This window comes from Tenrec ecaudatus, unplaced genomic scaffold (genome assembly GCF_050624435.1).
Source record: "Tenrec ecaudatus isolate mTenEca1 unplaced genomic scaffold, mTenEca1.hap1 Scaffold_202, whole genome shotgun sequence".
NCBI classification, from domain to species: Eukaryota; Metazoa; Chordata; class Mammalia; order Afrosoricida; family Tenrecidae; genus Tenrec; species Tenrec ecaudatus.
In genome coordinates this window covers 223,345-248,491 of record NW_027458279.1, presented here as the reverse complement: position 1 = coordinate 248,491, position 25,147 = coordinate 223,345, and the positions used below count along the sequence as shown (strand labels likewise).

The 25,147-nt window shown below is 46.7% G+C and overlaps 1 long non-coding RNA gene across 1 annotated transcript; it reads left to right on the top strand.

Moving 5' to 3' along the window:
• Positions 1-2,678: 2,678 nt before the first annotated feature.
• Positions 2,679-11,488, top strand: LOC142436294 (uncharacterized). The gene is made up of 2 exons (XR_012781857.1): positions 2,679-4,091; positions 5,252-11,488. It is a non-coding gene; the product is annotated as an uncharacterized LOC142436294 (long non-coding RNA).
• The last annotated feature ends 13,659 nt before the right edge of the window (positions 11,489-25,147 follow it).

The following is a 25,147-nucleotide window of genomic DNA, read 5'->3' as shown; positions in this document are numbered from 1 at the left end:
ACTGTGCATTTGCTTCCCACAAGCACAGTTATCCTTCCTCGTGCATCCAGGAAAGACAGTTCTAGAAAAACACAAGCAGTAAAATAAAACACTGCCAGGTCTCGAACCATCCTCACCATTGTTACTATGCCCACTGGTGTAGCCACTGGTTCGAGCTGTTTTATTGCCCGTCCTCCACTTTTTGCCAAGCATCATGTCCTTCATGGACTTGATGTCCCTTCAGGGACTGGTCTCTCCTGACAGCACGTCCAAAGATATCAAATGAAGTCCAGCCATCCTTTGTCCCCATGTTCTCTTGGCAGTCCTTGTACTTTTATTGCTCAGTATCTGATTATTTGGGACCAGGCCTTATTGCTGCCCCTTCCTCACCTTGGCCCCCAATCCCGACCCCAAGCCCTGCACATCCACTGTGTGAAACCTCCTGTTCCTGTAACCATCCCTGTGCTTTTGTGTGGGGGGTCTAGCTGGGTTCCCCTGGCAATTCGCCAGCTGCCCTTGGGAAAGTTCATGGAGTCGGCTAATTAGTAGAAAAGCCAAACGTCCAGCTGAGATTGGTTTACTCCCTAGCACCCTTGGGCAGGAGCACAGCCCCACTCCCGGTCCCAGGTAGCCAACGACCACACCTAGGTTCTCCGGACTTGGCAGCTGTAACATGTGGCCTGGGCTTCCCCTTCATTTCCTGCTCCTTTCTGGCTTGCTGTCTGACTTTTCTTTGCGGAATTAAAGCTGCAAATTGACAGGATCCCATAAACACTCTAAAGCCACAAAAAAACACCAAATGCCCACCCAAACATGTGAAACTTCCAAAAATCATCCTTAGAAGATTCCCAAACCCTAAACATTCCTAAACCCCATATATGCCCTGAAAACACCATGAAAGCCCTAAGAAAACCTAAAATGCTGGGGGGAAAAAACACATATAATATTAAAAATACCCTAAAATCCCTAAGGAACTCTGCAACATCACTAAAAACACCCTATTGTGCTGAAAAATACCTATACACTCTAAAAAACCACCCCTAAATCCCTTAAACACTCCCTAAAATCTTATAAAACACCCTAAAAACCCCAAACCACCCGAATGCCCCAAACACACCTTGAACGTCCACAAACAACCTAAAAGCCCTAAAAAATCACATGCCACCAAAAAGCCCTAAATGACCGCAAAATTCCAACTCATAGCCACCCTATAGAGGGCTTCTGGAGCTGTCAGTCTTTTATGGGAACAGCTTTATCGTTCTCCCAAGGAGAAGTTGGTAGGTTTGAAACCCTGACCTCATATTTAGCAGTCTAATAATTGCTGGACAGTGCCACCAAGGCTCTACTGGTGTAGTGGGTTACACATTGGGCTGCTAACCTCAAGGGAAACGGTTCAAAACCACCACCCACTCCTTGGGAGAAAGAAGAAGCTTTCTTTCTATTCCCCTAGATTTCTCATTGAAGGTGTAAAGTAACCTGTTAAATGCGCGCAGTGGCAGCAGCAATGTCTCATAACCATGGGGAAATGTGGTTCAGAAACTTCAGAAGCAAGCATCCACCAGTAGGTGACTGACCAGCAGTATTGACTTGGGCAAAGAGAAGGTGACATGGAAGGGTAAGGAGAAGAATGCGTGCAGAGGGCAGGTTGGCAGCTGAGCCTAAGTCCAGTAGAAACAACAGCAGAATGGCCTGTTCCTGGAAGGGCCACAGGAGATGGTGCGACTTCATGTAGCCCCCACTTACATGTGTAACAGCAGCAATTGCCTGAACACGTGGTCTCCCCAGGGAGGAGCCTTTGTGTGGTGTTAAGATGCTGTTACTGTCTGTTGTACTGTGGTGGCCTGCATTTGGCTGTAATGGTGGAAATTTTGCAGCCAGTAGTTCAAATGCCTGCTGGGTCACTCACTGCAGGTAGACTTCAGCAGTTTCCAGACAGAGAGACGAGGGAGGAGGACCTGGTCTTCCACTTCTGAAAGAACTGGCCAGTGTGAACCTTGTGAATGGCAGAACACTATACCTGAACATGAGTACCGCAGGCTATAAGGCATGATGGATTGACACAGTGGCTGCAGCAATGTGCTCAAACATAGGATAGTGCTGGCCTGGAAAATAGTTCATCGTCCATTAAAAAAAATCATTATATAGGGGCTCATACAACTTTTGTTGTTGTTTTTCCCTAAGGGAGAGCAGTGTATTGGTACACTGAGAGGTATATAGATCAATGGATTCGAACAGAAAAGCTACACATATATTCACCAGTCAACAGGAAACTAGCCTTCGAAAAAGGACACAGAAATATCCAAAGGGACAAATTCTGCTTGCTCAACAAATGGTGTTGGACAAACTGAGATACCGTATGTAGGAAAATGAAGCAAGCCCCAAACCTTCCCCCATGCACAGAAATTAACTGAAGAGGGGTTAAAACCTGAAAGTAAACCTCCGGGCTATCATAATCAATTTTTCGATGACCTCATCGGTCAGAAATCATTGTAGGAACGCCAAAGCGTTCTTGTGTTCAACGTCTACATACATAGCAGGTGCTCCAGTAAAGGGGAATCTTGGTGGAGCTGGCTCATCCATTCCTGAAGAGAGTAGAGCACCACGTTGGCCCATCACAGAGCTCAGGTGTAGAATCTTCCTCACTGTCATCCTTTATCTCAGCAGTGTCAGTGTTGGATTATGAATTTCCCAAAGAACCAGTATCGCTCAATTCTGTGCACAATGCTGACTCACTCTCGCTGTTATTTCACTGGTCTAAAAACCCATTTAGGTTAAAATGACACTTTTTTGATGCCATGACCTAAAATTTTTAGTGAGAAAATGTTCCTAATGACATTACTTGGGTCTTCCTCTAATCCTGATGCCATGTTCTTTTTCACATAGGCCAGCTTCTTGTATAAATTGCTCAGCATACAGATGGAATAAAAACAGTGAAAGGATACAACCCTGATGCACACCTTTTCTGATTTTAAACCATGCAGTATCACCTTGTCCTGTTCACAGTCTCACCTGGTTCTATCTCTTGGCCTTTGTATAAGCTCCATATGAGTACAATGAAGTGTTGTGCAATGCCCATTCTTTTCCATGGTATCCCCAAGATCCACCTCCTTCCACTCGTGGTTTCCAGAACGTGGGGTTGGGACAAAGCCTGGATAGTCTCATGGCAAGACCAGATCAGGAATGGAGCTGAGCCGGGAGCAGCTTTATTTGCTTGCTCCAGGGAAAGTCTGCCAGGGGCTTTCTACAAATGATAAAGGTGAATCCCTCTCTCGTTACCCACTGATCATCTCTGAGCCTCTTGCTCTCATATCCCTTGCACAGACCTCTACCATTAGATGGACAATTAGGTAACGTTTGAACACTTTTCTGATGCTGAGCCTGGGGAGCAACTAATAGCTGAGTAAATATTGATTGAAAGATGGTGAGTGGAAGAAAATAGCTTTGCCAGGTCCAGGTTGTGATGGAGATGAGAGTGTTACCAAATCCTGCTGTCCCCATGGTGGGTTTGCTGTATTGTGCCCAGTCCTGAAAGTCTGAGCCAGGGGTTTTAACATGGCCCCTTTCAAAACATATAGGTGGAATTCTTGGACCATGAGCTGTCCTTAGAGTGTGGCTTTACCAAGGTGATGTCCGCCCTGGAACGAAACAACCCAAGAACCTAGATCTTTGTGAAGGTGTTGGTAAGGGATGCCGCGGAAATCATAAACTTGACTGAAAGCAAAGGAAACTTTGCCTTCATGTGTCTGCAGCTGGACGAAGTGGTGCTGGAGCACACCCTCCTTTGCGATTCTTCTTGTTCTTTTTATGAGCTGCTCCCTGGCCTGTGCAGTCCCGTAAATCTGGAAACTCTTTGCTGGTGGGGGCAATTGTTATATCCTCCCCCCAGATCCAGATGTCTTGTCCATGGTCAGTGCGCAATCCTTGTTAGCCAGAGGAGTGGGGCATCTAAAGGCAGGCAGGGGTCACATACTTTTTTTCTACACTTTCTAGAAAGACCAGAGCTAAACATCTTGCAGCCCTTTTCATGTCCTCTTTCTTTTCTGTATTTATTTTCCAGGAAAGAGGAGAAGAAACGCGACAGCATCTACTGACAGCAAGTCAAATGCCATCGTGTGTGTTCAGAGGGCAGGCTGGTTCTCATTTGCCTAACTCATCAGTCCCATCGTGCCATGTCCATGTTAGATTGTTTAGGGAAACAGATGACATATGTTATGATGCTAAATAAGCTGAAACAGTGCCAGGATGGAGGCAGAAGGGGTTTATTTGTTTGTTTTTAAATGAAGCATGGCTTTCTAGTGACTTATTGTGGTGGGGAAGGGGGGCACCGAGGGCAACAAGACATGGTTGTGACAGTGGTCTGGGAATTGAGACAAATCATTGCTTCTGCAGCAGAGATGAGCTGCCTCTGACCTGTCAGTTACTTGAAGGGAGACTCTGCATTTGGTCAGACAAGTCTTAGTTGGAGATGGTACCAGCTTTCCTCCTGAGCCTCTGTGGTTCCCTTTGGACTACACAGGCCCGAATCGCTTTTAGCTGAGCAACAGCAAATGGCAACACAGACTTGCCATATTGCTCTTTTGCGTACACTCTTTAAAAATCGTACTAAATATACATGCATCAAAACATTCGTCACTTCCACGCTCTACAAGATTATAACTAAGTGGCATTCTGCATGTTGTTCATATTATCATCCTTACCCATTCCAAAATTATGTCATCACCCTTATGGAAGCTCAGTATCGTCTCAGGGATGGCACTTCCCCTCCAGGCCCTACTGGGTTAGGCTGGGTTGACTAGAGAAATAAATCCAAGGACACTCATATAGGTATAAGAAAGACTCCACCTCACTTATTTGTCCAATTGACATGGCATTATGTAACAACCATACTTACCTTCCTACCTATCCCTGGAAACAATTGGGATATGTTTGTCTCTATTCATTTTCCTAGCCTAGATATTTCTTGTAAGTGGAATTAAGCAAAATGTGTCCTTTTTGAAGCTGATTTATTTCACTCAGCATAATGCTTATGAGGTTCATTCCTCTTGTAGCCTGTGTCAAGAGTTCATTTCTCTTTATGGCTGAGTAGTAGTCCATTGTATATACCATAGGCAACATGTTTGACTTATCCATTCACCTATTGATGGGTATTTAGACCGTTGACACGTTTGCGAGATTGGGAATAATGTTGCAAGGGCCATCTGTGTATTTGTATCTATTTATGCGCTTGCTTTTAATTGCTTATATCCTTCATTTCCTTTTCTTTCCTTGTTAGACTCAGTATGATCCCCTTCTGCCCATCCTCTAGCCTCACAACCTCTGTGTCTGATGTGCCAGGATCTCACCAGGAGCCTTAACACCAAGATTCTGAGCCCTGACTGACCATTCTGATCATCCAGGGAATTGAATATTCCGGAGCACACAGAAGATGAAGTTATCAAAACTCCTTAGGCATAACCGAACAACTGGAGGGAGTGCTTTATTGGGCTTGGGGGCTGGGGATTATAGTTGTGAAGGACACCAAGGACAATTGTCATTACCTAGACTGTAAAGACTATGGTCGACATCCACGCTGGTGAGTAGCAGCTGGATCTCAGAAGCTCACAAGTGGCCATCTAGGTGGCAAGTATTGTCACCCTCACTCTGGAGGAAAGAGTGGTGAGTGGACCACATGAACATTAGACTTCATGACTCTGAGCACAGAATAACTAGATGATCTCCAACTATCAATTCCAACTTCTTTGAAAGGGATCACATCAAAAGGTCCTAGATAGTGAAGCAAAATTCACAGTCATAAAAGAGACCAGGCTTATTGGCTGGATAGGGACTAACAGAACCTCTGAAATGATGGTCCTTATTCACTAAGTTTGAAAATGAACTCCTACCTGTGGTTCAATATTCAGCCAAATAATAGATTGGTCTATAATGGGAGCAATTACACAAGTGAGGCACACAAACCTGAAAACAGCAAACCATTTGATCTCAAAAGGGCAGTATTAATCCAAGGCCCAAGTTCAGAAGGGTAGGAAGAGAGGAGGAAGGGAAACAGAAGACATAAGTAGGGAGTGGAATAAGTCATATTATATTGTGGAGATTGCAATAAGTGGCATAAAACACAATGTGTATGAATTGTTGAATAAAAAACTGATGATCTTGGTAAACCTTCACCCAATTCACAATAAAAACTTATGAGAGAGAAAAAAATCCAAGCACCTAGGCTGCATTCCAGACCAATAAAATCGGACTCAGTGGAGATGGGACAAAGATGTCTTTTGGACAGCTCTCTGGCAATCCCAATGAGCACACAGGCTGATACCCACCATCTGGAAACTATGGGGTAGCTGCTTCTCCGGTAATGCCTCGGGGGAGCGCTTGGGTCCGTCAAAGAATGCGGGATGATGAAGGGGCAAAGGTCATCAAACCTCACCCACAGCTTTACACTGGGGGGCTGCTCTCTGAGGAATGTGGGAAGGGTCCACTTGCATGCTGTCTCTGTGCAGCAGATCCAACAGACTCAACACCTTTCCAAAGCTGGCAAGAAAGTCCGAGAGACTAGATGTGGGCACCACGCTGTGAGTTTCCCAGAAGGCACGAGACAGATTGAGAGCAGTCACGGGAACACAGACTCCTCCGGAAATGCTGCCATGCGCAGAACATGCATCTCTAATTTCATTTCACACTGACTCAAGCATTCAGTCCTTTTTACGAAAACCCAGCTTCTCATTACAGTAACCGGTTTAAAATGACAATCTTCTGTTGAGCAAGTCTAAGAAATGACCTTCCTTTATTTTACATGGTATAAAAATTCAGTTTCCTAGGCCGATGGGCTCTAGGGACAGGTGTTTTTATGTACTAGACATGGCTTTCAAAGTTCTTCAATTGCCTAAATTAATAACGACTTTTTTCCTTTGGCTTTTCTAAGGGACACATTAATTTCAATCTTTTTCTAAGGAAGTGAATCTCTAGCTATCTCATTGGGATAACTTTCTGCCTTCAGAGTAGAATTTGAAATAATCTGCAAGGTTACCCCTTCCCCACCCTGCCCCAGCAGCCCAGCCTCTTTCTTCCTTCCGGCCTCCAGCCACCGGGGTTTGGTTGGGAAAGGAGATGCAGAAGGGAGTATCTGGATTTTTCTATCTAAAGGTTGGCCACAACCCCCAGTAGACCAAATGTAATTCATTATGGGGGTTTTGGTTTTACTACTTTAAGAGTTATCCTTAGGGAAATTACAAACAAACAGAAATAGGAAGACTTTATATTTTATTAAGGGATGTACTGCTCAGTCTCATTATATTTTAAAAGACAAAGTATAAAAAAAAATCTGGCTCCGTTTAAAATGTCCTGACTAGCAGAACTTAAAATACACAAATCTTAACATGAAAGTCTAGATGAATAAATAAAATAAACAACGAAACAGCTTTCTCAGGAAAAGCCATAATAAAGAGCTCGACTACTTTTTGAGCTGTTTAAGATGCTCGTGTTAAAGGGAAAAGAGTATCATTGTTGACTTTGAAATGTAGAACCATTTGCTTAATTCAGTGATGCTAAAATGGGCAGTTTGGCTGAAGAAAGAAATTGGCTTGTAGCATTTGATGAGCAATTTCTTCTTTTGAATATAGAAATGACCAGGGATGCGGACACGCTTTTTATTCTTTTGAGGACCCTCTAACCAAGAAATCTTTTAAATGATCATTACACAGTGAATGCCTGGAGGCTCTGGAAACTATTATTTTGACATTATTATAAGCTCAAAATGATTCACCAATGCAAAAGAAGAAGAGAAAAAGCAATTAAATACTAAGCTGTAAACGCTGGAAGCTTTTCTGTGCTGAAAATAATTGAACAGAGTTTTTTCTTTTTTTAAGTAATAGTGTCCAAAGAGATTCAATGATCTTATTGCTTATGGATTTGGAGCTTAACTATATTCCTTATTTTAAATTTGATATTAGAATAGCAAGATTATAGACCATGATACAGTGTGACTTGGAGAAGTATCATTTCATTAAATTATCAAGTTAAGGCTCAAGGAGCCTGGTGGAATGTGTGTGACCATGAGGCCGGCCAGTTGGAATCCGCTAGTGGCTCACAGAGAAAGATGCGGTTCTCAGCTCCTGTAAAGATTTAGAACTTCGGGAACCCACAGGCATAGTTCTACGTTGTCCTTTCAGAGGTCCTCAAACTTTTTAAACAGCAGGCCAGTTCATTGTCCCTCAAACCCGCTGGAGGGCCGGATGATAGTTTAAAAATAAAACTATGCACAAATGCCTATGCGCACTGCACATACCTAATTTGAAGTTCAAAAAAACGGGGCAAAAACACCCGGCGTGCTGAATAAATGTCCTCTGAGGGCCATGCGGCCCGCAGGCCATAGTTTGAGGACCCCCTAGATTGATATAAGTCAGAATTGACTTGATAGTGTTAGGTTTCTGGGGTGGTTGACCTCAGTTCTTGCTTAGCAACGCTGAAAGAATTCATATGGCAGAAGCAGTTTTGTAAATCCAAGTGAATGTTATGGAAGAAAGTTTCAGGTATCGCAGTCCCCAAAAGTCCCCAGTATCTCCGGAAAGCACGCCGGGCTGCATGGCAGGGGTGGGGAAAGTTTGCAGCTGAATATGGCGGTTTCATGGGAGGAATACCTGAGCAGGAGTGCAGAACCAGCTGAGGAGCCACGGCAGGAACCCCCAAGGGCCTCACCCTCCACTTGCAGAGCACGTGAACAAGGGAGGGTGACAAGGAGCCCAGGCCTACTTCTATCACCTCCCAACACCACTGGAGGACATTGGTCGATCGTATTGGTTGATTTCGGTGCACTTTTGTGAAGTCCTATTCTGTATGACCAGTCCTATTCAGTCCTATTCTGTAAGTCCTATTCTGTAAGTCCTATTCTATTCCACCTGGGTCTACATGACTTGGGTCAGAGCATGCTCAGTTCTGAATTTTGCCATAGGTGTCTAATGAGTGTGCCTGATGTATTTCCAACCCCTTTGTTGTGGCCTGGACAGCTCAATTTCGTTTAGTGCTGGCATTTGGGAAGACAAGCCCTAATCTAGCAACCTGTCAATAGCAGTAAGTGAATGGAATTACAACTCAACTCATAGCCATAAATTCAATTCGGACTCATAGTGACCCGAGAGGACAGGGCAGAATTTCCCCCTCAGGATTTCTGGGGCTGGAATTCTTTACAGGAATAAAAGTCTCTTTTTTCTCCCTCCCAATGGCTCCAAAGGACTGACCTTGCAAGGAGATGTCCAGCGGGTGCCAGCAGGCTCCTTCATTGAAAATCTCTGCTAGTTTCTGAAGCGGGAGGGAAATTTTGAGGAGGCCGTCTGCGGCAGAGTTAACTCCCCATTAAAGCCAATGAGCTTTTCCACATCTCTCAAAAAACAAACAAAAAAACCTAAAGTGACTACTTCAGATTAATATGCTGTAGGTAGAACCACCTCCCACTCACCAAACCAAACCAATCAACCAACCAAACAAACAAACAAACAAACAAAAAAAAACCCAAATCCTGTTGCCTTCAAGTCAGTTCTGACTCATGCTCACCCCTTGTGGTACAGAGTACAATTGTTGCATGAGGTTGGCTAGGCTGTACCCTTTATGAAAACAGATGACTCCTTCCTTTTGTGGTACAGCTAGGTGGTTTGAACTGATAACCTTTATATAAGCAGCCCTATCCAGCGATCTATGTCAACTAAAGTGTCAAAGCATGTAAAGACTGATCCACAACCCCCACTTCTCTCTTCCTCTTCTGTGATGACCTGGAATCCACCTTTTGATCTGGTGGCACCATATTTGTGAAGCAGCCCGAATCACTGACGGACGGTGTGCAGGACAAACACCCTGTAGAATTGCCCTTCCAGTGTCAGAATTTGCATGAACAAGAATAAACTTCTAGATTTTAAGCCACTGAGGTTCCAGGGGTAGCTTCTTTCTGCAGAACAGACTAGGCTATCCTGCCTGATCATCTCTTCACAGGGTTTTTGTGGAGAGCTACTGGAGCAGCTCGATCCAGGGGAGCTGCCAAAGCAGATACCTACACTTTATCTGGGATTGTAGGTTGTAGTACCAAAGTTTTTATTTGCCCGGGAGGCACTGAGTAAATTTTTTTTCTTCTGAAAACAGGACAATATGTAAGTAAGTTTGGAGACATATGTAGCTGGAGCTGAAAGTCCTCTTACCTTGCAGTTTTCTTTGGTAGAGATAGACTTGTTCTTAATGAAACCCATGACAGTCAGTGTCACAAATGACTTCTGAGGAGAGGCCAAACAGCTAAGTCAAGGCCAGCCTACCATTCTCTTAAATGCTGTCTCATGCTCTCATCTGCTCTGACGTGTCTGCTCAGGGGCATGTGGCAGCCACTAGGCGGGCCTTACCATTGGCACTGAAAATCAGTGTAGGGGATATTAGAGGATTTACATCAAGAAGACCTGACTTCCTGGCCATTGCTCGGGGGCCACAGTTCCCAAGACAATCAGTGTCAAGGGCAAAACAAAATAAAACATGACGAGGGCTCTGGGGCTGGGTTGAGCTGGATATGTAACCAAAGCCCCTTTCTACCAGAATCTTCCCAAGAGGAGATTGCTCTTTTCCATAGCTAAACAATTTCCATAGCTAAACGTTCTGCTGAGGAACCTTCTGGGAAGCAGAAGAAAATAAATCTGCCTTCCTTTGAATTAAGCTGGGTTGGGTCCAAGCCCTGTGTAGTGTCTATTCTTCTCATAACATCTAAAGGAGTCTGATTTCACCATTCTTAGCTATTAAAAAAAAAGTTCCAGGCACAATAATTCAATTTAAAACTACACACCAGGAGTAGTTCATATTTAATACACTTTATACAGGTATTACAGGTACAAGGGACATACTTGTTAACTGCCAGGTTGCTGGCTTGAACCAACCAGCTACTCCACAGGAGGTACTGTGTTTCTGTGAAGATTTACAGCTTGGAAGCCCACTGGGAGAGCTCTCCTCTGGCTTGAGTCTGAAGGTGCTTGACAGCAGTAGCCTTTTGTTTTTATAGAGGTAAAAAGCTTTCTTTTTTTTTTGGTATAAAGCTTTTTAGAACAACAAAAACAATTCCTTTTGGAAGTAAGCCAGAGCTAAAACCACAAGTTACATGCTTTACTTTTTTTCTGTCCTGCAGCTGGCAGCCACCCTTTCATCGATTGTGCACACCAGCATGGTGGTGAAGTGGTGAACTCTGCGCTCTCATTCCCCTGGCTTCACACTCGGTCTCCTCACTCATCGTGTGGCTTCACCCAACGCACGGAGCCTCCTGCAGGCTCCTCTCCCAGCGTGTGTAAAAGTGCGAAGGAGACAGACTTCCTCAGAGCTGTGCTTTAGAGAGAATCCTCCTCACATACTCAGCACCGCCTTGAATAGGGCAGCACTGCATACATGACAGCTACTTGATGATTGTTGATGGTGGTGGTGGTGTGTTTGTACGGATAAAAAAAGAGCCCTGAATGGTTATGTAACAAGTAAGGGAATAAATAGATCTTCCTTCATCCACCTTCATCTTTCATTGTTCTATCACTCTCTGATTGCAATATTAGAGGCTAAAATGGGCAGAATTCCCACCTCTGAACAAAGTTTGTGCACATGGGTGTGCATGCTTGTGTGTCCATGTGAGTGGGCCTGTACAATGTGTGTGCACGTGTGTGTGCACATGTGCACTGGAGCCTGGCAGCAGCAGGGGAGGCGCCTGTCTCTGTTCAGCAGTATCTGACGGCTGCTGCAGGTGTAATGAGAAGTGATTGATGATCTGTTCAGGGAGCTCCTGGGGTGGACTCAGGGAAGGAGCAGCAAAGAAGACATACTCATCTCCCCTGTATTTAGATGAGGTGACGGAGGTGGGTGGTAGAGGAGCAGCTACTCAGTAATGAGATCACAGGGGAAAGGCCTTGGATGAGGTGCCAGACAGCCCTGCTTTCCCAGAGAGGGTGGGGACTGGGAATGAGGCTGCATCCTGCCTAATCAGTTACAGTTGCTCTGTCACTCTGGGGAGGGAGGCAGATGAGGCAGGGAGCTTCCGGAATCTCTCATCTCCAGTCCTTCTAGGTGGATGTGGGAGCGTGTGAGGACGGCCACACTGGAGGGTCAGGGTTGATCGCCTTGCAGTGTGGAGCCCGGCCTGGACCTGCGTTGTGAAGGGTGACTAAGGAGCTCTGGGGGCAGGGTTCTGGGTGGGGGCTTTGTCTACTAAGACCCACAGCCGCGCCCTGTGTCGCAATGTTGGCATGCAATGTGCAAAGACTTGAGACAACGTGAAATGGACCATCCACTTCACTTGGAAAGACAGGAGGGCTGAAAATCAGATTGGGAGATCTGATCTCGTTTGCTGCACAGTTGTGAGAGGAGATATTCCTGGCTTCTCTCATGTTGGGAACCGGACATAATCAGCCTGACAAAACCAAGGCCATATTGCCTGCCCAGCAGGGCTAAAGCCACGTCACCTCAACCTTATCTCTACCCTGACACACACCAGATGGCCCACCCTTGTCTGCTCCAGCACCGGACATTCCAACTGCAGACTTGCGGCCGCCTGTCCTGTGTGCTCTACACCCCCGCCCTTCCTTTTTTTTATCTCCCCTTTGAACTCCCTTGTTTGCCTCACCCTTTATAGAGAGGCTTGTGTAGCAATAAACTCAGACCTTGACAAGAATCTGCTTGGTCTCGCTCCTCTCTCTCGCCCGTTTCTCTTTCAGGCTGGGTCCTCCTTGGAACCCCTCGAATAACTGAGTCCCTCTGGCATGAAGGAGGTGATACGAATGCATTGATAGCCTAGTATCTGTCAGCTGGGAGCCACAACATAGTGAGAGCCCTTATTAATCATTTGGAGATTAGCTGAGGGGTGGGAGAAGCCAGGCATGAGGCTTTCCAGGGCTGCTCAGCATGCACAGGAGTCCTTTCCTGGGTTGGACAGAGGTGCTGCCATCTGAAAGCTCAGATAGAGCAGTTGGAAAATTAACTGACCTGGTACAAGATCTATTTACATATATCAAAAGATCCTGGGTAATAACATCTCATGTTTGTGCAGCATGCCACATTTGTCAAAGGGCTTTCTCATTTACTGTCTTACTTGGTCCTCAAACTAAGAGGCCTTTGGGCAGCTATTGCTGTTTAATTTTGGGCGTGGTAACAGCTTTGGGTATAGTACTGGGCTTGGAATCAGGCTGTGCAACCCACAGCAGGTCACTTAGCTGCTCTGGATTGGCTTTCTTCCCCTACGAAGGTCAGCGCTTGGACTAGACCATTTTCCCAGTGGCAGCTCTGCTGACATTTTGGCCAACATCCTTCTTGTGGGGCTGTGTTGTTCCCTGCACCAGGATGCTAAGCGAGCATCCCTGGTCTTAGCCCACTAGATGGCAGTGGGACTCCCTTCTTCAGAATGTCTCCAGGCATGGCCAAATGTCCCCAGCAGAGCATGCTGCTGGGCTGGCGCACGGCAGGATGATGCACTCAATGAGTTGGATTTTAAGTTTTCAGGTACTTTACATGTCTGCACAGGGAGACTACATCAACAATTACCCAGCAGTCAATGGGTCATCACTGACCCTCTCTATAATTCCAACTGAGATCATGAAGCACCGACTGAGTTTCTGAGCTTAGCACCCTGCATGGCACAAGTTGTTTAGCACTCAGCTACAAACTAAAAGGTTGGCAGTTCAAACCTATCCAGAGGCCTCTTAAACAAAATCCTGGTGGTCTGCTTCAGAAGAGTTGGAGCCATGAACACCCCATGGAGTGAAGAGATATAAACATGAATGTGGATGTGACTCTAGGTATAGCTAGAACCATGGAATCAACTACATCATGGAATCAACTTCAACTCCTGGCCTCCTTGTGTGTCCAAGAAGAACTGTGCTCCCCAGGGTCTTGAAAGGCTGCTTGGTCTGAAGTAGATTTGCAGGCCCTTCTTTCTACGTGCCGCTGGGTGGCCTCAACCTTCCAAGCATGCTATTAAAAGCCAATCCGTCACCTGTGTGCATCACTGAAGACACACGGACACAGGGAGCAATGCCCTGGCTGGGGCACTGGAACAGCGCTGGCATGCAGTGAGTGCTGCCCAGTTAGCGAACAGGTCTTCCCTTGGTACTTTCTCAGGTCTGTGTGAAGCTTTCTAAGCATCCAGAGTTCTCGGCCTGATTCTGCTGCCAACTTGCAGTGTGACTTCGAGCTAGTCTCTTGCCCTCTCTGGGCTTGATAACAAAAGCAGGGCAGGCCAGCCACAAATATCGTGTGGCTAGCAGGGGAAAGCAGTTGAGGACACAATTGCAGATGGAGTTCATCCTTTGGACTCATCGCCCCTCCTCCCTAACACCCCCCCCCCACTACACACACACACCTTTTCAACTGCACCAGATGGGTTTTAACTTTCCGGCACCAGAAAAGCAGACCTTGAGTTTTTTCCTTTATGGAATGTAGGCCACCCCTGCTTATGTGTCACATTCAGTCCTCGTTCTTCTCCCTACTCTTGTCCCTCCTCCAGTCTTCAACAAGTGACTGCAGGGCGGTTTCCCAGCAGGGCTGTGCTCAAAGATTCATAATGCTGGGTTTTCCTTTAGTTCTCCACAGTCTGGGGCTTGGGACAATCCAGGCATTACCTTATCAACTGCTCATTTTAGGGGGGAAGGACGGGGGCACTGGAAACACCACATGGGGCCCAATCCTTCTCTGCACGCATGTGAGGGGTTTCCAGGAGCTCGAATTTCAACTTAAGTGATTTATTTTTTGTTGTTTAATCGCGTGCCTGTCATCTGCTGGACATTTCTTCTACAGTGTTTTGTTGTTGTTAACCCCATTTCTAAGATCAGAGATAGAAGGGTCAGGCACAATAGGCAGTTAAATTGACTCAATCTGGGCTGTGAACCTGCTTCTGTCTGGTTCCTCATAGCCCTCAGTCATTTTAATGGAGGTGTTGTGAAGGGTGTGGGTTCAGCAGCCACACACTGCCTCATCTCGCCTCCTCGTTGATAGGCTGTGTACCCTTATGTGAGTTGTTTAATCTCCTACCAAGCTTGTGAGAGCACTACTTTTATTAGCTTCAATTTACCGAGGCTGTGAGAGGTCAGGGGAGCGAAGGCTTACAGATTGCCTGGCATATAATATGCTAATGATAGTCAAGATATATAACTAAGCATGTCTCTGTTCTTGGTTCTGTCAGTACCTGGTGTGTCCACAAAGGAGAAACCTGGTTTCCTGCTATTTTGAGCATCTAGTGTGAATGGCAGGAGATAAGTCACATGCTAATGAACCCTTGTGGTGTATTGGTTAAGCACCCTGGGGCCCGGCTATCAAAAGATATAGTGTCCAGGGTCTTAAAGACTGGAAGATAAACAAGGGGCCATCTAGCTAAGAAACAACAAAGCCCACATGGAAAAAGCACACCAGCCTACCCCAACATGATCGCTGAAGACAAAGCGGGTGCATAAGCAAATGTGGGCATGTTTTCTTGATGTGCACTCACCCTTTACATAAAACTCTCTCTTATACATACGCGTTTCTGTGGATTTGTTTCGCTAAGGCACCCAGACTAACATAAGCAGCATGGAACGCATTTAAGAAGCCTAGACAAGGGCAGGGCAGGATATTTGGAGGGACTGGATCCAGAATTAGAGAGGAAGGGGTGCTGGAGGTGAAACGGGCTGCTAGCTCCCTGTCCCAAGGAGGACAATGAGACTGCTGGCTCCCATGAAGATTTACAGTCTTGAAAACTCCATATAGGGTCACTGTGGTTGGAATCCACTGGACGGCAGTGGTCTTTTGGGATTGAAGGTGGAAGCCACCAACGGCTTCCTGCCATTGAGCCAAGGAGCCTCCGGAGAGTGTGGGAACTTCTGGAATACAGCGAACAACCTCTGCACATCTGCTTTTCGTGCTGCCCAAGTCATGCATTGACATTTTTCCAAAAGTGAACCATCACAGCTGCTCTCTCAGGAAGCTGGGGGCTGAGCCCGCTGGTTCCACTCCGTCAGCATTTCTGGTCCGGGTACCTGCCCTCTGCCCCGGCACAGGCAATGGGCTTTTGGAAGCAGTGCTCCCTGGGTAGTGGGTGTGATTTGGCTCCTCTGGCCTAACATGATGAATGCTGAGAGGGGGTGGATACTAGGGGGTTAAGCTCCCTGACCTTTCCCTAGCCCAGGGGAAAACTTACTATTTAAAGTAAGTTTTAGACAGAATCTTTAGAAAGATAAATTGTTTACTTAATGTACACAATTACTCCCCAACACATCTGTTTTGTGTCTGCTCAACTCAACCTCATAGGCTATGGATGACCTTGAGCAAGTTTTTAAAGTCACAATGGGTTTCTACCAGGATTGAGAGTTCAGCTCTCTCAACTCTCCAACTGGTTATTAGCACCATAGTCTCATTTCTATTTATGGATTTACTTTGTTTGAGGGAAAAAAGACTCCCAATTCAACTATATTTTATTAGGAACTCCTTTGCTATGTTTTACACAAGAAAAAGGCACAAACCGCTGTTCTGGATGAAGGAGAGCATCCGCATGAGGCCCCAATGGTGTCGGAAGGACCCACAGCCACAGTTACTTAAATAAAATGACACCCATTCTGTCCTGCTGACTCTGACTCATAGTGACTCTGTGTAGAGATCCTGAAGTGGCTACCTTTACAGGAAGCAATAACCTCATCTTTCTCCTGTGGAATGACTAGTGGCTTTGAACCAGCGACCTTGCTGTTAATAGTCCAACACTATCCAGCATCACCACCTGAGCTCCTGAAAGCTTAAATGAGACATGGAAAACAAACACCTTTGTCACAAAACTGTCCCTGAAGACAGATCAATTCATGGAGTTGCGGGAGGGCCTGTGAGAGCATGAGCGGGACCTTCATTGGGATGTGCACACGACCGTATATCGCTGAGTCTGGCCCGGGGAGTGGACGCAAGCACACTGCCTGATGGACAAGCTTTCTACTGCCAGTCAGCAGTAGGAAGGAACTCAATGGTGGCTGAATGTGTGGCCCCTCAAAATGGATTTAGGGTCTCCACATAGACTCTCACTGTGAGCCACAGCCTATTGCTCAAAATTTAAGCTCAAATATGACTTAAATGCCTAACATTCTGTTTCCTTAAACTAGAGTACTGCCAGGATCAACTAGAGGCCTGGATGACCTATTAGGTCTGAACAACGATCTCAAATCACTTCACATGATCCATTCCACCAGTCATGTCACCAGTCGCGCCTCCTCACTTACCCATTCCAGAGACTGTGCCTGTATAACCTATCGACTAACACATTCCCACATGTCGTGATTATGAAACCAACCATCATGCTGGAATAAGGACCAATCACGATGTAAGGGGCAGGGTCAGTGGGAAAGCAAGATAGGGTCTGAGGGGAGCCAAGAGGGTCCCATCACTCAATCCCTAAACCTGATCTAATGTCACTAGACTGGGGTCTTCCTCACATCTCAAGGGCACCCGATTCATGATTGAAGTGAATTGTGTTTATTCAATCTTTGTTCTGCTTGCCGTCCTGCTATGCTGCCTCCTCTTCTTGCTTTATGTTGTGGTGACAAATGGCTTGAGAGGGATTTGACATAGGGAGAAAGCCCACCCACATCAACTGTCACCAGAAGCAGACACTAAGTTCATTTCTCTCACCTCACAGAACTATGCACATCAGACACTGGTAGAGCTGCCCGGAAGGGGAACCCTTAGTGCAGTGGTTCTCACCCTGTGGGTTGCGACCCCTTTGGGAGTCATATGACCCTTTCACAGGGCTCGTCCAATTCATAACTGTAGCAAAATTACAGTGATGAAGTAGCAAGAAAATCATTTAATGGTCAGGGGGTCACCACAACAAGAGGACCTATATTAGGAAGGTTGAGAACCACTGCCTGAGTGTGCTTAGGACTTTGCTGCCCTCAGGGTCACCAGACATTCCTGAAGGCAGAGTCACTGCAGGAAGCCCTTCTGGGAAATGCCCTGAAGCCAGGTCTCAACCAACTCCATCCACCCTCACCCTCCTAGATCCTAATCATAGGCCGCTTGGAAATGCTCTCTGCCACTTCAAAGACTGTAAGTCCATGGGAGCAGAAAGCCTCCTCTTTCTCCCTTGGAGTGGTGGCTGGTGAGTTCAAACTGCTCACCTTCTGGCTAACAAAACCCACAGACCAGCTCCCCCTGAGCTCAGTTTGGTTTGCCGCACAGCACACATTGTTGGGAACCTTCTGAAGTAGCTGTGCCATGTGCAGGTTGGGGGATTTCGCACAAGATGCAGAATTCCACCCTCTTTTGGCAAAAATAATTTTTGCAATAGCCTTGTATTCTCTTCTGGATCTGAGTAGCAGCTACTCTCATGCAGTCCTAGCACATACATGCATGCACAGTCCTCCCAACTCCCTAAGGTCTTATGCCGAGTCTGCTCCATGCTTTCCTGTGTCCTATGTGGCGCTGTAGGCACCCAAGGCATGGGCTCTGCAGCCTGGGTTCAAATCTCTCCTTTCCACTTCCTCACTGTGTGGTCATAGGCTCATGACTTTATCATCCTGTGCCACTGATTTTTCATCTGTAAAATGAGGCAAGAATAGAGTCCACACATAGGCTTGTTAAGTGAAATAATTGAATTATTATATACAAAAAGCTTAGAACATTGCTCGGCATCTTGCAAATACTGTTAGGTAGCTTAGCATAGGGACTGGGTCATCCATTACATATGCTCAGGTTCAAACTTCCGGCCAGGAAGGGGTGGTACACCTAGGTGGGTGTTACATCTGGATTGGCCCATCTGGGCCAGGTGAATTCAATCCAGCCAATGGGGTTGACCAGGACCATCAACCATGCCTCCCTATGGAGGAATTGAAAAGGCAGGATCTTGACCTCTCCGATGTCTCCCTTCACCCACTTTTCTGTTGTCCGTCCCCCAGGGAGGAGGTCACATGTAGATACTTGTAATCGGTTCCCTCTTTCCAATCCACCCTCCCGCTACCCTCCCAATATCACCACTCACAAATTATCAAGGTTTCTTGAGGGATGGGGGAGCGGGGAGGAAGGGGTAAAAATGAGGACTTGATTGATGCCAAGGGCTTATGTGGAGGCAAATGTTTTGAGAATAATGAGGGCAGTGAGTGTACAATGTGCTTTACACAATTGATGTATGTATGGATTGTGATAAGAATTGTATGAGCCCCTAATAAAACGATTTCAAAAAAAAAGAAAAGAAAGAAAAGGCAGGATCCTGGAGCCCACGTAGTGACTTTCTCTCCAGCAGCTTCTAGGCAAGCTGTGCAGGGGTGAGGGGCCCTGAGGTGCCTGTGTAAACCTGAAACTTCTTCTCTCAAAAAACTCACTTGGATCACAATCCAGACTGCGGAGTGAATTCTTTCTCTCGCGAAGCCAAGGACTGAGGTATATTTCTCCCACGAGAGATCTAACAATAGTATCTCTTATTATATCATTAGGAGCCCTGGTGGTGTAGTGGACTATGCATTAACCTGCTAATCGCAAGGTCAAGGGTTTGAACTGACTAGCCCGTCCGTGGGAGAAATATGAGGTTGTCTATTTCTGTAAGGCAATGGTTCTCAACCTTCTGAATGCCGCCACCCTTTAATACAGTTCATGTTGTGGTCACCTGCAACCATAAAATTATTTTCATTGCTACTTTATAACTGTAATTTTGCTATCGTTATGAATTGGATGACCCCTGTTAAAGGGTTATTTGATCCCCAAAGGGGTCGCGACCCACAGGTTGCGACCCCTGCTGTAAGGATTTAAAGTCTCAAAACCCCAAAGGGGCAGATCTTTGTCCTATTGGGAGTCAATAAAATGGTAGTTAGGTTTTTTTCTGCATCAGTATCAGATTCTGGTGGCAATCTCAGTCATCCTGCATTGTGGTCTGGTTTGAACTCCGGAAATGACTGCCCTGGTTTGAGGTGAGGGCCACGGTGCTTCAGTGGTAGACCTCTCATCGACTTTCACCGGGAAGACCCGGGTTTGATTTGCAGCCAATGTGCCCGAGACTGTCAGTGAAGGTTTGTGTGTTGCTATGACACTGAGCAGGCTTCAGTGGTGTTTCCAGACTGAAACAGAATAATGAAGAAAGACCTGATCATCCCCATCCACACATTGACCTATGGCCCACCACTGTTGGCTTCCTCTCCCAGTCCTGGTGGTAGCACAGATAGGCACAGTTTGCTCCACTGCCCATGAGGTGCCCATGAGAGGCTGACGCGACAACCACAGTCAAGATCAACAGCTTAAACTCCATTCTGGGTCTATGGAAACAAGAACAACCTTCTGAATTGAGGTTGCATTGCTATTTGGGACTGGGAGGATGCCTTTGTGATATGGATTGCACTCTGGATCCCAAGGGGGACTTTTAAACACAGCCACATAGCAGCTCCGGAAATTGCCATAGTGAGAAGGCAGGTTTAAAAAAATTAAAAAAAAGCTTTTACTGGCTTGCTCAAAGGAGGCTGCGGGTAGATTGGGGGGTGGAAAACTCCTCTGGAAATGGAAAATTTTTTATCCTTACATATGCATCATTTCTTCTGGTCCTGAAAGAAAACACAAAGCAGAGGAGAGGAGGAAACGGAGACTGGCAGTCATCTTGTTGGTATTCCCACAGCACCCCCTCCTTAAGCGCTTGCTGCCATCTCATCCAACTCCACTCAGTGTATTTTCACCCGGCAGTGATGCAGAAATGTCTGCGTACTCCAGTTTTATTGTAGTCTGGCAGCGTTTATGGCTTTGACGTTCAACTGAGCATGGCAGGACGTCTAGAAGCAATTATAACCAGCACCTGCTCTGTCTGTGCGATGGGCAGGCAGTGACGGATTCCCAGCCTCCGGAACACTAGTGTTCCCTCCCAGCTCAGGATAATGACGGTGACACTCGGCCCCCTTGTTGTCTGGGGAGCTCAAGGAGCTCTCCTCTGAAACCTCAACTTATGGGCATTTCTTTGAGTGAAGACATCAAATTAGTGACTGGAAAGGAAGGCGTAGGAGATGATTATTGGCCACAAGACAAGCCTTAATCGCCTCCAGAGAGCATGTCTCCTAAGTGCCAAGTGTGGAGAGGGAGGAAACAATTGATCACAAATGGAATAGACTCTGAGTCTCGCCACACAATGTGTGTGTGTGGTCACTGAGGCGGCAACATTATGACTGGGGATGGATACGGTTTGTGCAGCCGTGATTGCCATCCAGAATGTGGCATGCTATTGTGAAAAATGATTTTTTATTCTGAGCAAATCTCTGCTTCCACTTGCTTTAATGCTTCGCCGGAGAGCAGGGGACTCTGGGAGGGGTGGGGGGCGCACAGGGCTGGGCTGACCTCAGGAACTCATGTGTAAAGGGCTTTTTCTCACTTGGAAGCAGGCTGTTCTTTCTGGTAAAGCTTGTTTGTGAACCTTGCCACATCTGCGTCCGAAGAGGGAACTGAAGGTGACAAATGCCATGAGGAGCCCCGGGCACATCTTGTTTCATTTGAATCCCAGTTTTACCTTTCTGGGTTCTGAAGCATCAGATGGGTGCCAAACGCTTCCACGGACAACTAAAGCTGAACAAGGTGGAGGCAGATGAAGAGCAACGGGAGGTTGGTGTTTGGGAGACTGAATACTTGGGCTTCCTAGGCCAGTCCAGTTGGTGGTTAGAGCCCTATTTCAGATTCCACTGTAATCTCCTAGTGTCCAAGGACCAAGTGGCTCCTAAGTCCAGAATTTCTGTTGCATGTGTCACCAAGGAGGAGTTGGGCTAAAATGCATTGAAGAATAAAGCAGGAGCTTGGCTTATGAATCCACTCTCTGATTCTGAAATTTCAAAGGCTCCGTGCACAGACATTTCAACACTGAAAGCACAGCAGGGAAAACCAAAGACTTGGGCTTCCTCCTTGTCCCTCTTTTCGGGCTTTTACGGTTTTCCAAGGCGCCTCCCTGAGCCGAGTGTTGTATAGGTCAGGTTTAAAGATGTCCTAGTTCCGAGGGACTTGCTGTTCTGCTTTCTTTTTCAGGGAGACCTGGTTTCTTGTCTTGTGGCCAAACACAGAGCACAGATGTCTGTGGGCCTCCTCCCTTTCCCCTGACCTTTGCTCTCTTCTCTGGATACACTACTGACCTGTTCTCCCTTACAAGATCTGAACTGCTCACAAACTTCGATGAATTCTCATCCTAGCAAGAAGCATCTGAGCATCTTATTAGAGCCTGTATGAGTTCTGTTCTGGATGCTTATTTGTGCAACTTCAGGGTCTGGCATGGAAACATTCCATGTCCACAGACCCGCACAAATAATATAAACTCCAACAGTAGTTTAAGGTTTAAGGTGGTAACAGGGAACGCTGGGGCCTGTGGCTCCTGGTGAACCTCACAGGCTGTCTAAAGGGGCTACTTCCATCTCAATGTAACCTTAGAGTAGAAGAAAAAATATATTATTACCTTAGGAAGATCATGGTGTGGGAGAAAAAGGCAGAAAGTCGGGAGTCCAGGGAGCAAATTTAGTTCCAATTGGCCGACTAGTAAACAACCCCCCTGATAAGCTGCATCTCCCCCTCTGGGGGTCAGCTTGACAGCCACCAAATCTGAGCACATCACAAGTAGAATTTTTTTTAAGGGTGAAACATAAATGATTGGTTTAAAACTCAAACCCAAGTCTGGTTGCTCAGCTCCAAGCACCACATGGGGAGTCCCTTAACATAAATCAGCATAAGAAGCAACCTAGCTAAGGAATGCCAGAACTCAGCCACAGGGCCTGGCAGCTTTTACCATAACAAAGACCCGCTGTAGCAGTGTCAGCCTTAAACAGCACTGAGCTGTAGCCCAGAGACTGTGGGAGACAATTTCATTCTAGCTGGCCAGAGGGATAAAAAAGAAAATCCTCTGATCTAGGAAGCATCAGCAGTCTAGATAGGACAACAAGCTTCCCTCTCAGTGATTCTACACATAGCTGGGGAGGCCCTGCCGGTCTTGGAGCCCTAGACGGGGCTGAGGGAGCCCCCCAGTGCCCCCTCCCAGCTCCTGCTGCAGTGCTACATGCAGCACAAGGCAGGTACTCCAGCACCCAAGTGACCCCTGGCCACGGGCGCGATCTTGCTTTTGAAGTAATCTCACACAGCATCTGTGGAACCCTACATCAGGGATGGGAAAGTCCATTAACGCATGCCCAGGAGAGCCAGCATAGGAAAGCTGGATTTTCCTGCCCGTGGGCTCCGATGGATGTTGCACCTGGAGCAGCCCACCTGGGCCAGATGATTGCAGTTCAGCCAATGGGATTGACCTGGGGTCCTTCACCAGCCTCCCCGGGAACCCTTGAAAAGGCAGGAACCAGAAGGGAGAGGGGTGGTCCAGGTCGTCTTCCTGGGAGGAGAGAGATCCTTGCATGACCTGAGGCAGTCTCTGCCAGGCCCCATGGTCAAAGGAATCCTATGGGTGCCTTGTAAAACCTGAAGCTTCTTTTAACTCTCATTAAATTCACTTGGATCACGAGCCCGGCTTCCGCATGAAATTTTTCTCGCGGGGAGCCAAGGACTGGGGTTGGAATTTAGGCCAGAGAGAGAGACCTTACAAGTCCATGACCCTGTGACCTTGAGGAAGAGTTGGAATTCCTCTGGCCTCAAGGACAGGTGATCAAGTATCATTACCTCCTTACCCACTGCTCTACTTATTCTCACTTTATTCACTAGCCCTTCTAACTTTTTCACCGCACTCAGTTTCAACGTGCTCAGGTTGGTGTTGGGCTTTTATTTACTCGCTTTCTTCTTTATCCCTCTTTTTTTCCCCTTTTCCCCTCTTTTTCCTCTTCTCTCCCACTCTCCTCTCATATGCCACTAAAGGCTTCCAGGTCACTTCCCTCCGCTTAGGGCAAATCAACCCAAATAGCAGGAGGCACTCCAGCCTGCCCTGTGTGGGAGTGCTGTACACCACACAAGGCACCTGGGACAAACACCTACAGTGCGCTGCACCGTTGAAGAAACCTCCGTCATGCCCCTAAGGTGATCTCGTCAACTAGGGCAATTCTGCCCAGCACCACTGGGTCCCGGCATTAAAAGGGCACACTGACCTGCCATGTTGGAGCAGTGTCTAAACCCCTCTGGCCCCTCATCCAAGCAATCAGGGATCAGCTACTACTTTATACTTTATTTCCTCCTTCTCTCTCTCCTTGCTCTTTACCATCACAGCCAACCTTAGTGAACTCAGTTGGATTTATTTCCTTCTTTCTCTTTATTCTCTTTTTCTTTCTTTCCTCTTTCTGTCTTTGCTTTCTTCACCTCTCTCTTAGCTTGTACGATTCTCTCTGCTCCCTCTCATTGCTTGCACATACCACTGCTGGTTTCCAGAGCCCTACACTCTGCCTAGGGCAACCCTGTCCTCCTAGTGGGCAGCCTGACCCCTAAGACAGTACTGCACACAGGACGAGTCAGAGCTACACACAGCATAACACAGGGTCAGTTATTTCTTTAACCATTTAAAAAAATACTCTCTCCTCCTCCTTCCTTTTCTCTTCTCTCTTTTTCCTTTTATTGGGCTCTTCTTAAAGGTGTTCTGCTTTTCTCCGCTCCATCTAGCTCTTCTCTACTTCCTACCACAGCCTCCACAGATTTGGTTCTCCTTTTTAGTTGTTTTCTTTTTTTTTTTTTTTTACTGTTGTCACCTTTGTTTACTCTGTGCATTTTAGTTGTCTGTGGGTGAGTGGTTGTCAGTCTGGTTGGCATTATTGCCCCAGTCTGTGTCTTCCTCTTTCTCTCTTTTTCCTCTCCTTTCACTCTCTTTCCCATCACAAGACAATAGCTGTCTCCAGGCCACTCCCCTCTGCCTAGGGCAAACCTGAAGGCCCAACTGAGGGAGCTCCCACCCCCCACTTATTGGTGTGGCAAGCAGCTGGGGAATTCACGCTGGTCCTCTCCCACACACTAAGCCACAGGTTGTTCTCCCCTATAAAAAGTGGGGGCATCCCCAGCCTAAATCCTGAGGTCCTACAAGTGACTGGGGGAAACGCCTGACCACCACTTGTGAGGCTCCACGCTACTGTGGGAACATCCACCCAATCTCCAAGGCGATCTCTCTGTACATCCCCTTGTCTAGCCAGATTTGTAAAGTAGAATTTGGATCATGATAGTGGGGGGAGGAAGCATTTAGGAACTAGAGGAAACATGTTTCATTGTTGCTACCCTGCACCCTGACTGGCTTATCTCGTCCCCACATCCCTTCAGGAAGGGG